Below are 12543 nucleotides of genomic sequence, written 5' to 3'. Positions count from 1 at the left end.
AGTTTGACTGTTAGTGATTGTACAAGCAGAAGTAACAGATTTCAGTAGAAACCAAAAGGGAGAGATGAAAGTCCTAACACAGCTCCTCTCCCGCATGCCTCAGAAATCCCAGACTCTGTCTTGTCCCATCTGGACAACTGAGAATTTTTCCATTTTAATGGGAAATTAAACAGCACAATCAAGTTTGAGAACTGACTGAACATCTACAAAATGTAGATGGGTATTTGTGTGTTTAAGTTCTGAGAGAATTTCGGTAATTATGTGTATAGTTGTGAAACCCTGAGGATGTCCAGCAGTGGCAAAGCATGTGAATGAGCACTGCTGTGGTGCATGCAGATAATTCATTTTTTCATAGGACTTGATAGTCAGCATGGGAGTAATCTCAGACTTGGCTAATGAAAGTGGCTGCACCTGGTTGAGATCCTGCTGGAAGCTTTACTCTGTCAAAGATACTTATGTGTGGGTGCTTCCTACTTTATCAACCTCACCCCTTCCTTGTGCCCTTAGGCTCAGTTGCATTAAGGAACTGAAACACTTGAGATCATCACTGTTTTGGCAAAAGCTGGCTCTGCATAAATGTGAATATCTCTGAAGGCTGCTCTTGCATGCAAAGTTATTTGGTTATTTGAAAATGTTTTTTACCCTAGTAGCTGAATCATTGCCTTCGTGAGCTGTAGCTTAAGTTCTGTGTAGGTTTTATCCATAACAGCGTGGCTTTACATTTTTCTTCTCAGCTCTGCCTACATTCAGCTGGTGGCCTCCATATTGACAGATGAGTTGGATGTTGGTTCCATGAAAGTTCCCCTTTGGTGGAAAGATTCTAAAATCACTGCGACCTGTTGGAGCACCAGGCACCCTGTACAAATGAAAATGTGCCATCCTCAGCTGTCAGTGCAGTTTGCAGAGAAACGAGCACATGACAGCAATTTGAATGTTGAACCTTCTTTAATTCAACACATCATTTGGTTTCAAAATAGTTAAGTAAATTGTATTTAAATAATTGTAAACATTCCAAATAGTAATCCAAAACAAATTGTACTTTGCATAATCGTAACTTAGGAACAAAATATTGCAATATAAATCAAGGAAGAGTGAAAAAAAATTGGTAAACAAAGAAAGTAGGTTTAAATTTGTTCACATACTTATCCTTTGTAGATATGTGACAATTCTTTTTGTGTTTATTCAAGGTACTGTGCAAAATTTCAGACTGCTGTGGGTTAAAAATACTTAATATCTTTTTATTGCTCCATCCCTTTGAATATTTATTTTCTGAAACTTGAAAGCTGTGTGCGGTATGACTTTTGCAGTGCAAAAGGCTTTTCATTCCATAAAGTGCCTAGAAATTCGTTATGTGATCAGTTATATAAATAGGCTTATTGTTTAGAATGTGTCTAAAATGAAGCCTGTCCTTTAGACATTTTTTTCTCTCTTATTAAATTTTTAATGACACATATTTCAAAACCAAACAAACCAATTCCAAAGGGTTTAATTTTCTTCTGTTTCTCCCAAATTGTACAGTATGTTCTAACAATTTAGGCTCCAGTTTGGCTAGTGGGGAGTCTTTCATTAGAAAGCACGCTGTAGCAAAACATGTACTTTTTGTTAAGAAATAGTGAATGATATAATAATTGTAAAGGACATCTACAGCATAATGACAGTTATATGTTTTTCAAAGGAAAATGCAAACAATAGGTAGAAGAAAGTAAAATCAATAAAAGGACATTGTATGAATATATCTGGTCCATTAGTTACAGGGAAATCTATTCTGTTCAATCTGAAATCACATTCAGCTTATGAGGTGGATAAATAAAAATGTTAGGTCCCAGTTATGTAGCCTTTTCTCCTTTTGAGCTTAATGGTAACTTTGGATGAAATGGGACATCAGGATTAAATCCCAAATTAATCATTGTGCAGTATGATTTTCATCACCCTCATTTCCAGATAGGTTATTTCCACCAAGTAAAATTATTGAGGACTGTTTTCATTGTATGCTTGGCTACAGTTCCTGTGTTACAGAGGGAAAAAGAGTCGTGAGTGGAGTACTCTTCAGCTATGAAATAGAAATGCATGCACACCTGTTAAGTTTTATACCTGAAGGAGTCTGCTGGAAGTTTGCTTATTTAACTTAAGTCCTTCCTTCCTCCTGTTAAAACCATTTTGGCATTTGGATAGAAAGCTATCATGAGAGGTTGCATGTCTGCTGTTCCCCCAAACCCTAAAATTTACTAGGGACAACTGGTTTCCTCACTAGGATTTCTGATCCCTGTGTGCCAATTGTTGGCTGATTAAGGTCAATGATAGCACTTATTCAGTACTTTTATCGACTTGGATCATGTGATAGAAGTGATTGATTTAAGCACAGGATTGCTAATTTTCTATTGTAGCCATTTCTTTCACAGAGCCAGGTTTTACATTATCAGGAGTTATTTATTCTGTATTTAAAAGCAATCCATTTTTTCCCTTACAGGTAGGAGTGCCATTGCATACATTCAGAATTACATATTTCACTTGGGGGAGATGTTTTTGCCAATGTCGGATGTACCCTTTGTTTCCAGAGATCTTTGGATAGGCTGGGATTTCGAATAGCAGATAATAACATGCAGTGTGTATTATTGATGTTGTCTTAATTGTCTTATTGACAACTCACTTGCACTTGAAGAGGCATGCTAATATCAGACATTTTATGAGATTGCATATATTTTCATGACTGGAAGCCATAGCTACAAAATGATTTTAAAAGCACGCAAGTATTACTCATTAAAACATGTAGAATTTTTAAAATGCATTTTTGGGTCCACATTCAGCATCGTCACTGTTTGGTTTTGTTCATCCAGTCTTTCCCACCCTTAATTTTCCTTTACTAGTCCCTAATTAAGCTACTCATCGATATTTAGCATGGAATTGGTTCCAAAGCAAAGTGCCATGCACCACTACCATTACTTGAAAAAAAAGAGCTTATAGGAATAGGAAATTATATGCCTGCAAGACACAAGAAGATGGTCATATAAAGGGAAAATACAAGCTATTTGCTTCTCCAGTGGCAAGGAGGTGGTGTTGAAGAGAGCATACATTGCATGCAGCTTAAAATTACAAAAATCTAGTTATGAATATACTAATTGTGGCTACTAATTTGCTTCTGGTGATGTAGGTTCATTAAGACGTTGAAATAGTTTAGTTACTGCTAGTCTCTTCTAAAGACGTGTGAATTAACTTGTGACGTTTTTAAAATTTAAAATCAATAAAAATAAAGCTACAGTATGTATCAGCATGAGCTGACAGATGTAGACAAGTATTAAGGAAAATCTCTTGCTGAGAATGATTGTAGCCTGAAGTATTCTATATATGAATGATCCAAGCATATTTTAGATTTCTCCTTTAGAAAACCTCCAGTTTGGACATCTGGGTCTCTTAATGTGTCTGCCAGGGTAAAAGGACCGGTTGCTGACATTACTTCTGGCAACAGAGTCTTTTGGGTGCTGGTTTCTTTTGTTGCTCATAAGGACTCCACCAGGAGTTGTTTGTTCCCAATCTGGTTTGAAACGTGAACCCCTGTATTCCTGATTACTGTGAAACATGCATAGGCAGAATTTAATGTAAACTCTGCATGTCCTTTCCACTCCATTCTTTTCTGCCTCATGTTATTGTAGTGGATTTGCTCTAGAATATTCAAAGGAACTAGTGAGTATTCAGGTTGGCTTACTCTTCCTCATAGTGTAAAAATCTTTTCTCTTGGAGAAACTTGGGATTCAACCCAGCTCTGTTCACTGATACCTTGCCATTTTTTCCTTCAGATTTTTTTCCTGAGATACTGAAGTGATTATGAAGAACTACAAATGAATTCTCCAAAATACTTTTAAATATGGCAATTGTTTGCACCTGTCTTCTAGTTCCCTTCAGCATGTATTGCTTTACTTTTGCAATTAATCTTTGTCATGCATCTTGAGGGCAAATAAATTGGAATTCTCTTTTCCAAATAGGCTTCTGTGATCAGATATTTCCTTAAGGATCTTAGTGGCCTTCTAAGTTTTTGCCACAATTCTACCACTTCAATTTCACCTCAATAAATCAGAGGAAGGTCTAACTCTTGGTATTTCTGTAAGTGGGCAAATGACGAAATTTTATATCATATGTAAATTTATAGCATTGAATTGTTTTTATATGCTGGAGTGCCCTTTTAGATAAATAATATAGATTTGGGGGCAAATTCTGTCTGGTGGAATTGATAACTGATAAAATCTGGCTCTAAAGAATCTGAACCCAAGGGTTTCATCATTGATTTCTAGGTTCTTTTACCATGTTTTCTTTCTACCCACCCCTTTTTTTTTTTTTTTTTTTTTTTTTTCTTCATGGAGGGAAAAGAGATGTTGCAGGGGGGAACAGGGAATGACAAAGGTTCCCTATAAACCCTAATTGCAGTTCTGAGTGCACAGCATCCACAGAAGTTGTTTCCAGTAGGTGATGAACAACTCAGAAGTGACCTCTGGATAGTGTTACCCTGCATTGTGAGCGTGTGGATTGGCTCTATCTGAGAATCTTGTGCTTGATTTCTAAAATAGATCAAGTAGTGTATGCCTGGAGCAAAAGGTGTCCATCTGTGAAATATGAGCTTGAATGACCATAATATCAGGAGAAAAATGGATGACACCTGAAAATTAAATTTGTTGATAAAGCACTGGGCAGAACTTCATTCTTAATTCTTTTCCTGACTTTGTGTGACCTTGAGAAATTCATTGGGAGGTGATTTTTACAGGTGCTGGAGGCCTCTTGATACAAATGAATCTTGGGGTTGCAACTGGGGCACAAATCACCTCTGGAGCTCAGACAGTGCTTGCATATCTGTCTGCCAGGTGAATAAAAGGATTTTTGCAGCCTTTAAGAAATATTATGATATTATTGATGAAAAGTATATGAATATGCTTTTATTTTAATAATTTCCTTGGAAAAATGAAGAGGATCTGGACTGTCTGAAAGAGTGGAGATGGAGGAAAGTCTTGTTGTATGTTTGCAGGGAGCTAACTCTGGCAGGTGTCAAAGAAATGCCCCTGCAGAAGGCCGGCAGGCCACCTTGCCCTTCTGTGTGGTGCTGGCAGTGAGAGCTGCTGGTTAGGGAGGCCAGGTGAGCCCAGATGCTTTAGGAGATCCATTTTCCTCACAAAATCCTGGTACTGTTATTGTGGTGATGTTGGAGGGTACTTGCTAACCCTCACTGTAGTACAGATTACGAATCTGTCCAGTCTGCAGTTTGTGTGTTGCCCCACCTTCTGTGGCACTGTGGTTCCAAGCTTACTGATGTTTGTGAAAAGAAGTATTTTCATCTTTCCTGTGGAGCATCCACTCTACCTCCTTTATTATTTTATTTGACCTTTCTGATACCTCTGACTCTGCTACATTCTTTCATAGGACAAGGCCAGAATGGCCCACAGTATGCTGGACAAAGGTGCACCAAGGCTTTCTGCTGTGCCAGAAGGGTGCTGTCCATCGTGTTCTTAATGCTAAGGCTGTGTTTACTCTCTATGTTAGTCAACTAATGATTCCAGAGGACTGTCAATTGCAAGATCTCTTTCTGTGCTTACATGCCATTTCCAAATTCAGTGTTATTGTATGTGGCTGTTTAGATTGCTTTCCCCAGATGTTAAACTTTCACATTTTTATGTGTTGATACTCATTTGCCACATACTTGCTCTGGCTGGACTGAAGCACAAATTCCTCACCCCAAGTTTACCCTCTAGCCACAGCCTTTGAACTGAATGGCTCAGTCAGTGATTGCTCCTATACCAAAGCAGTTTTTCTTGACCCTTTGGGAAGTTGTTTGAGTTTTTCACAGAAGCTGTGAAGCAATTTCACCTTTGATACTATTCCCCAGAGGATTTTCATATCTGTATTTGACAGTTTTGCTCTTAGAAATACTCATGGTCTCTGGTTAAAAGTCATGGCTTTGGAAAAGCTGGCAAGCTTGATTCTTCACCTGTATGGATTAGCAATGGAAAAGAACTTTCTAGTTGATTGTATTTCTAGAGAGATACACTTGAGGTTTCCCATGTGGACAGTTTGATGGAGGGGTTCCCTGGTGAAACAGTTCAGGCCAAGAGGTCAGTTTTCAACTGCTGTCATATCTTTTTTCTTAGCTATTTTTAGAGAATAGAAGTGAAAACAGGAGTGCAACTTCATAGTATCATCAAATGCCATAATCAGGTTGAGTGGTCTTTACCTGTTGGTCTTTTAGAACCCTCCTAGCAACTGTTTGATTCACAAGCAGGTGCACACTGAAGAAGTTGCTCCAGGTAAAAATTTTCAGTGTTGTCTGCATGGGACTGAAAACCCTTGGATGGAGACAGCTGCTGGGAAAGTAGGAGAGCATATCAGGCAGTTGGATATTTGCTAGAAGAGTGAATTTTAATACTTCTCTATTTGGTTCATGTTGCTGTTTATATTCTCTGTCCATTGGCAAAAGAGCTCACTTGCAATATTTCCCATGCTAGGAGATGGTGGGAGGGTAGAGTCAATACTACCTGCCAGGACCAGTGGAGCACAACATGCTCTAGTTACATCACCTGCTATTTGTGAATTGTTACCTTGGCTGACATGGATAAGAGAAGCAGCACCCTCCAGCACCGAAGCCTTTAGTGTCTATAACTTCAGTAAAAGAGTCTAAGTGCTCTACTTATTACAGCTGTGTACATCTAGGAGACCTTAAGGTGAGACCCTGTTTGTGCCTTTGAAAACAATTTTCTGGTTTATTTGTGTTGTAGAAGTAGCTTAAAGAAATAAAAGTATAGAATTGCTTAAGATAAATCAAAATTGTTTATGATGATCTGTAACATCTCTATCTTTTGTAAGACAGGAATCAGTCACAGTCCCTCCTGAAAATGGATCACCTAGTCCAGTTCCATTCACTGCATTTCTATAATGTGTTATCCAGTTCTAGTTCATGTTTCTTGAAATTTTAGATATGAAAAATTACTGGGAGAACAAGTAAAAAATAGGTGGCTTTAAAAAATTGCTATGGAGGTGTTTTAATTTCTCCATTTTTTTTAAATTGTTTATCCACACATGTTATTTATAGACAATATTTTTTCCCTGCACTAGGACATCTGGGCTTCTTGTTAAAAGAGTAAGACTGTTGGTGGAGGCGTCTCTCCTTACCTTAATTGAACTGAAGTTGCAGGGCTCTTGTAGCATCCACAAAACTGTCAGCAGTCCTCTGGCACTTTAGCCACTCAGTCAGACCATGGGGTCATGGGTGTTACATGCTTAGAAGAGTGATATCATTTGATTTTTCTGGTAATACCTTTATTGTTATCTAAAAGAAAAGTTATGGCTACCAAATTTTTTAATTGGCTGGTCTGACACAGTGGAAAACAAGGACCTTGTTTCCAGAGCTGTACTTGCATCACTAGATGGTTGAAAGGACTGATTGACTTGTCTGAATTAAAGATAGCTTATCATTCATACCATTACATCTCCTGTTGCCTTCTGGGCCTTTGGTAGCACTCCAGAGAGCTGACTTCATCTCCACAGAGGGATCATGGTTAAAAGCTCAAGAAAGTCAGAAACTTTAGAGTTCAGTTACAGAACTGAAACAGTGAGAAAGGGTGGGAAGATGGCAAGAGTTACTCTTGAGAGTTAAGGAAGAAGGGAGCATGCTGTTGTGAGGTTGTTGTGATGTTTGACTGCCACAGAGATTGTTCAGTTCAGCCTCCATTTGAGAAATCAAAGTTACCCACTCCGTTGAACATTCATGTCATAATTAAGTGTCAGACTGTGACCTTTAGTATTCTAAAAAAGGAAAAATTGTTACCTTAAGGAATTTCCCATACCTTGAACCAGAACAGAATTCACGTCTATGTTCTGGAATTATCTGGGTCCTTGGAGACAGAGAACTTCCTCAAAATTTAGTGCTCAGGGAATCTGCTTCTTTATCAGCTCTAGTGGTTGTTTCTATGGTTAGACAAATTGGTGACCTTTTAGAGAGCATCATGTTATCAAACAGGCCAATCAACTCTTTAGCAAATGTATAAGATTCATCTTCATTTAAGTATCTAAGTGTAGAATGAAATTGAATGTGTGTCTAATACATAGATTTTGCATTGCATTTGCCAAAGACATCATTTATTTGGTGTGTCTGATTCTTGGAAAAATAATCCTCAGAGACATAGGACTTGATTTCCTGAGCACAGCTATTGTTGCACTTCATAATGAAAAATAAGTGCTTGGCCCTTCCGGGAATCAAAATGCAGATGATTCAAAATTAGCCTCCAAAATTTTGAGCATTCTAATACGAATGGTTAAAGTATTAAAATTGAGACCATCCAGAGCAGAAAGCAAGGGTCTCCAGTGTTAAAATGCATACAGAGGGACCAACATGCACACACGCCACACACAAAATTAATATAAGGGATTAATATTCAGCTGTGGTAAAACTGGAAAATATGCACTGTGGAAAGTAGGGGAGCATGCCTTCAAAGGTTGGTTAGTGCTTAAGGTGACAGAAAATTAACGCACATGAATGACAGTTGTTCCTGAGAGAGTCATCAGACGCAACTGTGAAAAGTCTCCTTCCCTTGAATCCCACTTTAGTCGAGAAAGTCGTTATAAATGTTTGATAGAACAAGATGGACAATTGCCCCAGGTAGGTCTGAGGCTTGACCTCTGCCAGGAATGGTTGCAAGAAGCTGTTTTCCACGGTGCCTGTTCAATTTAATTTCTTTGCAGGATGACACTAGAAAGGCTAAATCTCCAGTTTCTTTGTCTTGCAGCCCTTTTGCTCCTTTGGTAGATATAGGGAGATTAGGGATGCAGGACATAACATCACTATGTACAAAGTTTGTATCAAATAAAAGGATTCAATTTTCTGCCAAGTTGGGGTTTAACCTCTCCTAGATCCTGAGTTGTGCATAATTAATGTATTTTCAATATCTTTCAGCATTTGACTTTCAGAATTCTCTCCCAGAATTAATCTTAAAGATGTTTCAGTATTCTGCCTTCAGGAAGACAACTTGCTTTTAGCTCATGCCATAATTTTTGGTTTCAGTTTTTGGATGTCATGTATCACTCTGATTAAATGTCTCTTTCTTGCAGAAGGCTATTCTCACAGGAAAAAAATCAAGCTATTATCTAACAAATGTGTGGCAGTTAGTGCTAGCACGGGCTAGTATATTTTTAATGGCAGCAATCTCTTCCATTTTGTTGCGTGTGAACAAAACCTCTAGCCTGCTTTATATCATCAAAGAGCCTGTCCAGATTTGGCGGTTTTAGGTTGGGTAACATCATGATGGACGAGTTGACAGTTCATTAAACCAAAGATTTTTTCCATCCACAATAGTCTGTCTTCTGTGTATTTACTATTATTAAAGCCTGCACAATAGCATCTGTAAATAAGACATGCCTTTCCTCTCCACTAGTGTCGACTACTGATGGAGGATGCCTACTAACAAAAATAAAGCTAGGGTCCTGCTGAGCTAACTTTTAATTCAACAACACAGTGTGTGTAAGTACACTGGTGCCATTGTGAAAGAGTGGCTTTCTTCCATTAAAGCAACATTATTGTCCCTGATACTCCTGCCTGTCAAATATACTGAGGTTCAAACCAGTTTTGTCTGTATTTACAGCAGTTCAGGACCCAGGTTGGTAGTAAGTAGTAGGTATGACCTGTGCAGTTTTACATGCAGTAGCTAGCTCCCTAGCTTGTTGAGCCCCTGTGATGTTTGGGATGTACATTCTTTGAAGATTACTTCCAAAGAAAGGCATCCAAATCCTTAATTCGAGATTCTGTCTATTCCTGTGGTGTTTACATTCCAGTATGGCAGAAGATCACTGAAAAAAGAAAAGATGAAAATGCACTTTAAAAAGGGTTTCTCAAAACAGGTCTCCTTCAAAGCATCACAGTCCTCCACCTCCTACCCTCTTTTAAAGACTGGGATTAATGTTTTGTGCAGGAAAAAATATACATTAGTAGGCAACTTTGCAGTTTGTCACAGTGCTCTTGCTAGAGATCCATCCATGGCAAAGCACTGGGCAGTGCGTGAGCGAGGGCTCTTCCACTGCTGGAGCTGGGACATTTTTTATTAACACAGCTGCAAAGTTACTCGCTTCTGTTTTTCTCTGTGTTATCTTGGTGCTATTGTTTTTACTTGCTACTTGAAAACTACAGCCTCATCATCTTCCAGAGTGCTTGCTTGCTTTTTTAATTTTTTTTTCAGTTTCGACTGTATAATAAAAGGATCAAATATTTAAAATTGCTCGCATGTTACTTTATTAAATGCATTTGTAGGAGAATGGGAATAGTTACTGTGCGGCTTTCTTGTAGCACTGAAGCTTCCAATTGTTTAGTTTTGAATTCACTCTACTTAAAATATGCAGCATATTTTTTTATTTATTTTGTGTGAATATGGCGTTCATTAAAGGGCCTAATAACAAAGGCTAAAGCTTGGCACAGGGTGGCTGTTATGCAAGCTTTCCCACACGCAGCTCTGCCAGTACCCCTCAATTCTGACCTGCAATAATACCCTTGCTATTCTAGTCCTGGGCCTTGCCTGAGCCGCGGCTGCAAACTGTGTCAAATCATGTGTGTGTGATTTTTGTGATATAGACAAATGAGACCTTTAAACTCGTTTTTATTTCTGACCTTACAGTAAGTCATAGGTATTTTTAAAAACAATTTCAGCAAGTAATTTCTTAATAAACCAGGAGCAATGGGTGTAACAGGAGTGGTAAAAAGAAATTGATGAACAATTTCAAGATATACTAAACCTCAGTGTTTGTATGGGAAGGTAATGATTTAGAAAATCTGTATGCTGGTGCAATTACTGTTAACTTTAAGGAATTTTTAATACCCCTCTGGTGTAAATGGGATTCTCTCTCTTTTTGTATTTCTAGCAGATTTTTAAAAGATGCAGACAGATGAGATTTTTTTTTCAGTTTATGATTTATCTTAATAAAGATGGCATCAGACATTCAGCCATCATTGTGGTATAGCAGCAGGAGTGAAAGGATCAATTCCTTGAAAGGATTTATGCCCCTGGAATTATAAAGGCTTTTTTAGGGATGTTAATAATTTAAGGGAAGTTTAGTAACTAGTGAATGATCAGCAACATGTGGTATGTAAACTCTGATGGAGAGTTGGCTTTAAATGCAGACAATGCAAATAAGCATTCCAGCAAGGAAAAGAGATTCACCTACACATATGCAAATATTAAATCCCAGCAAAACATTAATTTTAAGATTAAAAATAGCCTGTCTGCTACCCGAGCACCTATGTAACGCTGCTTCTGTCCTTTAAAAAACAGTTTTATGAAGGAGCAGTTGAGGCAAAATTGAAAAAAGGGGGCATGTAGCCTTTCAGGCTACGATGATTAGTATTAAGATGAGTTGCACTTTAGCTAGGCTGAAACTTGTTCGTAACAGAATGTTAAATACTTACTGAAAAGAAAGATTATGTCTATCTAGTTACACCATTCCTTGATATATGCACCATGTCAGAGTGCCATTGTCTCCTGGGTAAAGACTGAGAGTTCAAATACCCACTATCTCTCCCCTGGTGCTCCAAATGCTCTGCTTTGAAGTTTTTATAATCCATCTGTCATCTTCTAGCAGGGAGGGCACATGTTCTGTACCACTCAATTATAGAATTCTCTTTCGCCAGCTACAATGAGACAGGAAAGAATGTTATGGGTGGTTGAGAGAAACTGTCAGATATACTAAATTCCTGGGATTCATATGGATGATGTTATTCCAGTGTAGGAACACAGCATGTGTTATTGTTAAAATGTATTAAGGATACATCTTATATTGTACCATTTAAGCATTTTGATATTTGCATAGTTTTGTTACTATTTGATTTTCATTTAAAATGCTGAAGCAGCCAAACAGTCTAAGGTTTGATCATTTCATTTGTTTTAGGTGGCAAAAAGTGACCAAATATGCATATATTTTGGAATATCAGAAATTATCATTATTTCTATTGCCACAGTGAAATGGAAAAATTCTATTTTTTTTTTTTGTGTAAGTGCTGTGGAACAGTGAAAGTGTTTATAGACCAGTAATATTTGCCATACCAATTGTTTGTATTATGATATGAACTGAAGGCCTGAAAATTATATGTGCTACCATCTGGTGAAAACAGGAGTAGCATTTCATTACGTGGTACGTATAAACAATAGCAGCAGCGTATTCTGAAATTATAGTTAATATTTTGTGTAAAGAAATCTACCTTATAGGGACCTAGCATGCTTGATAGCACTCTGGCTTTTCATGTACTTTGTCCCTGGGGTGATTTAATTTGTTGTCTTATGTGAAATGAGTTTGATGAGCTCAGCTAAGTCTCTTGTGGATATTAATTCATGGTGTAAGAGATCCCACATAGTTTTGCAGAGGCTGGCATAATTTTAAAATTGTGTAGTTTGCTCAGAACAGGGTCAGTATGTGTTGTAACAGAATTTATTGAAATTTTCAGGGCAGATTTATGGTACCAATACTTGCAAATGGTTTTGTTTTTTTTTCTTTTTTTTACGTAAGTGTATAGTCTGGTATGAGTCGAGCAGCTCC

Source organism: Prinia subflava, chromosome 13, assembly GCF_021018805.1.
Source record: "Prinia subflava isolate CZ2003 ecotype Zambia chromosome 13, Cam_Psub_1.2, whole genome shotgun sequence".
Classification (NCBI taxonomy): Eukaryota; Metazoa; Chordata; class Aves; order Passeriformes; family Cisticolidae; genus Prinia; species Prinia subflava.
This window is presented reverse-complemented; position numbering follows the sequence as displayed.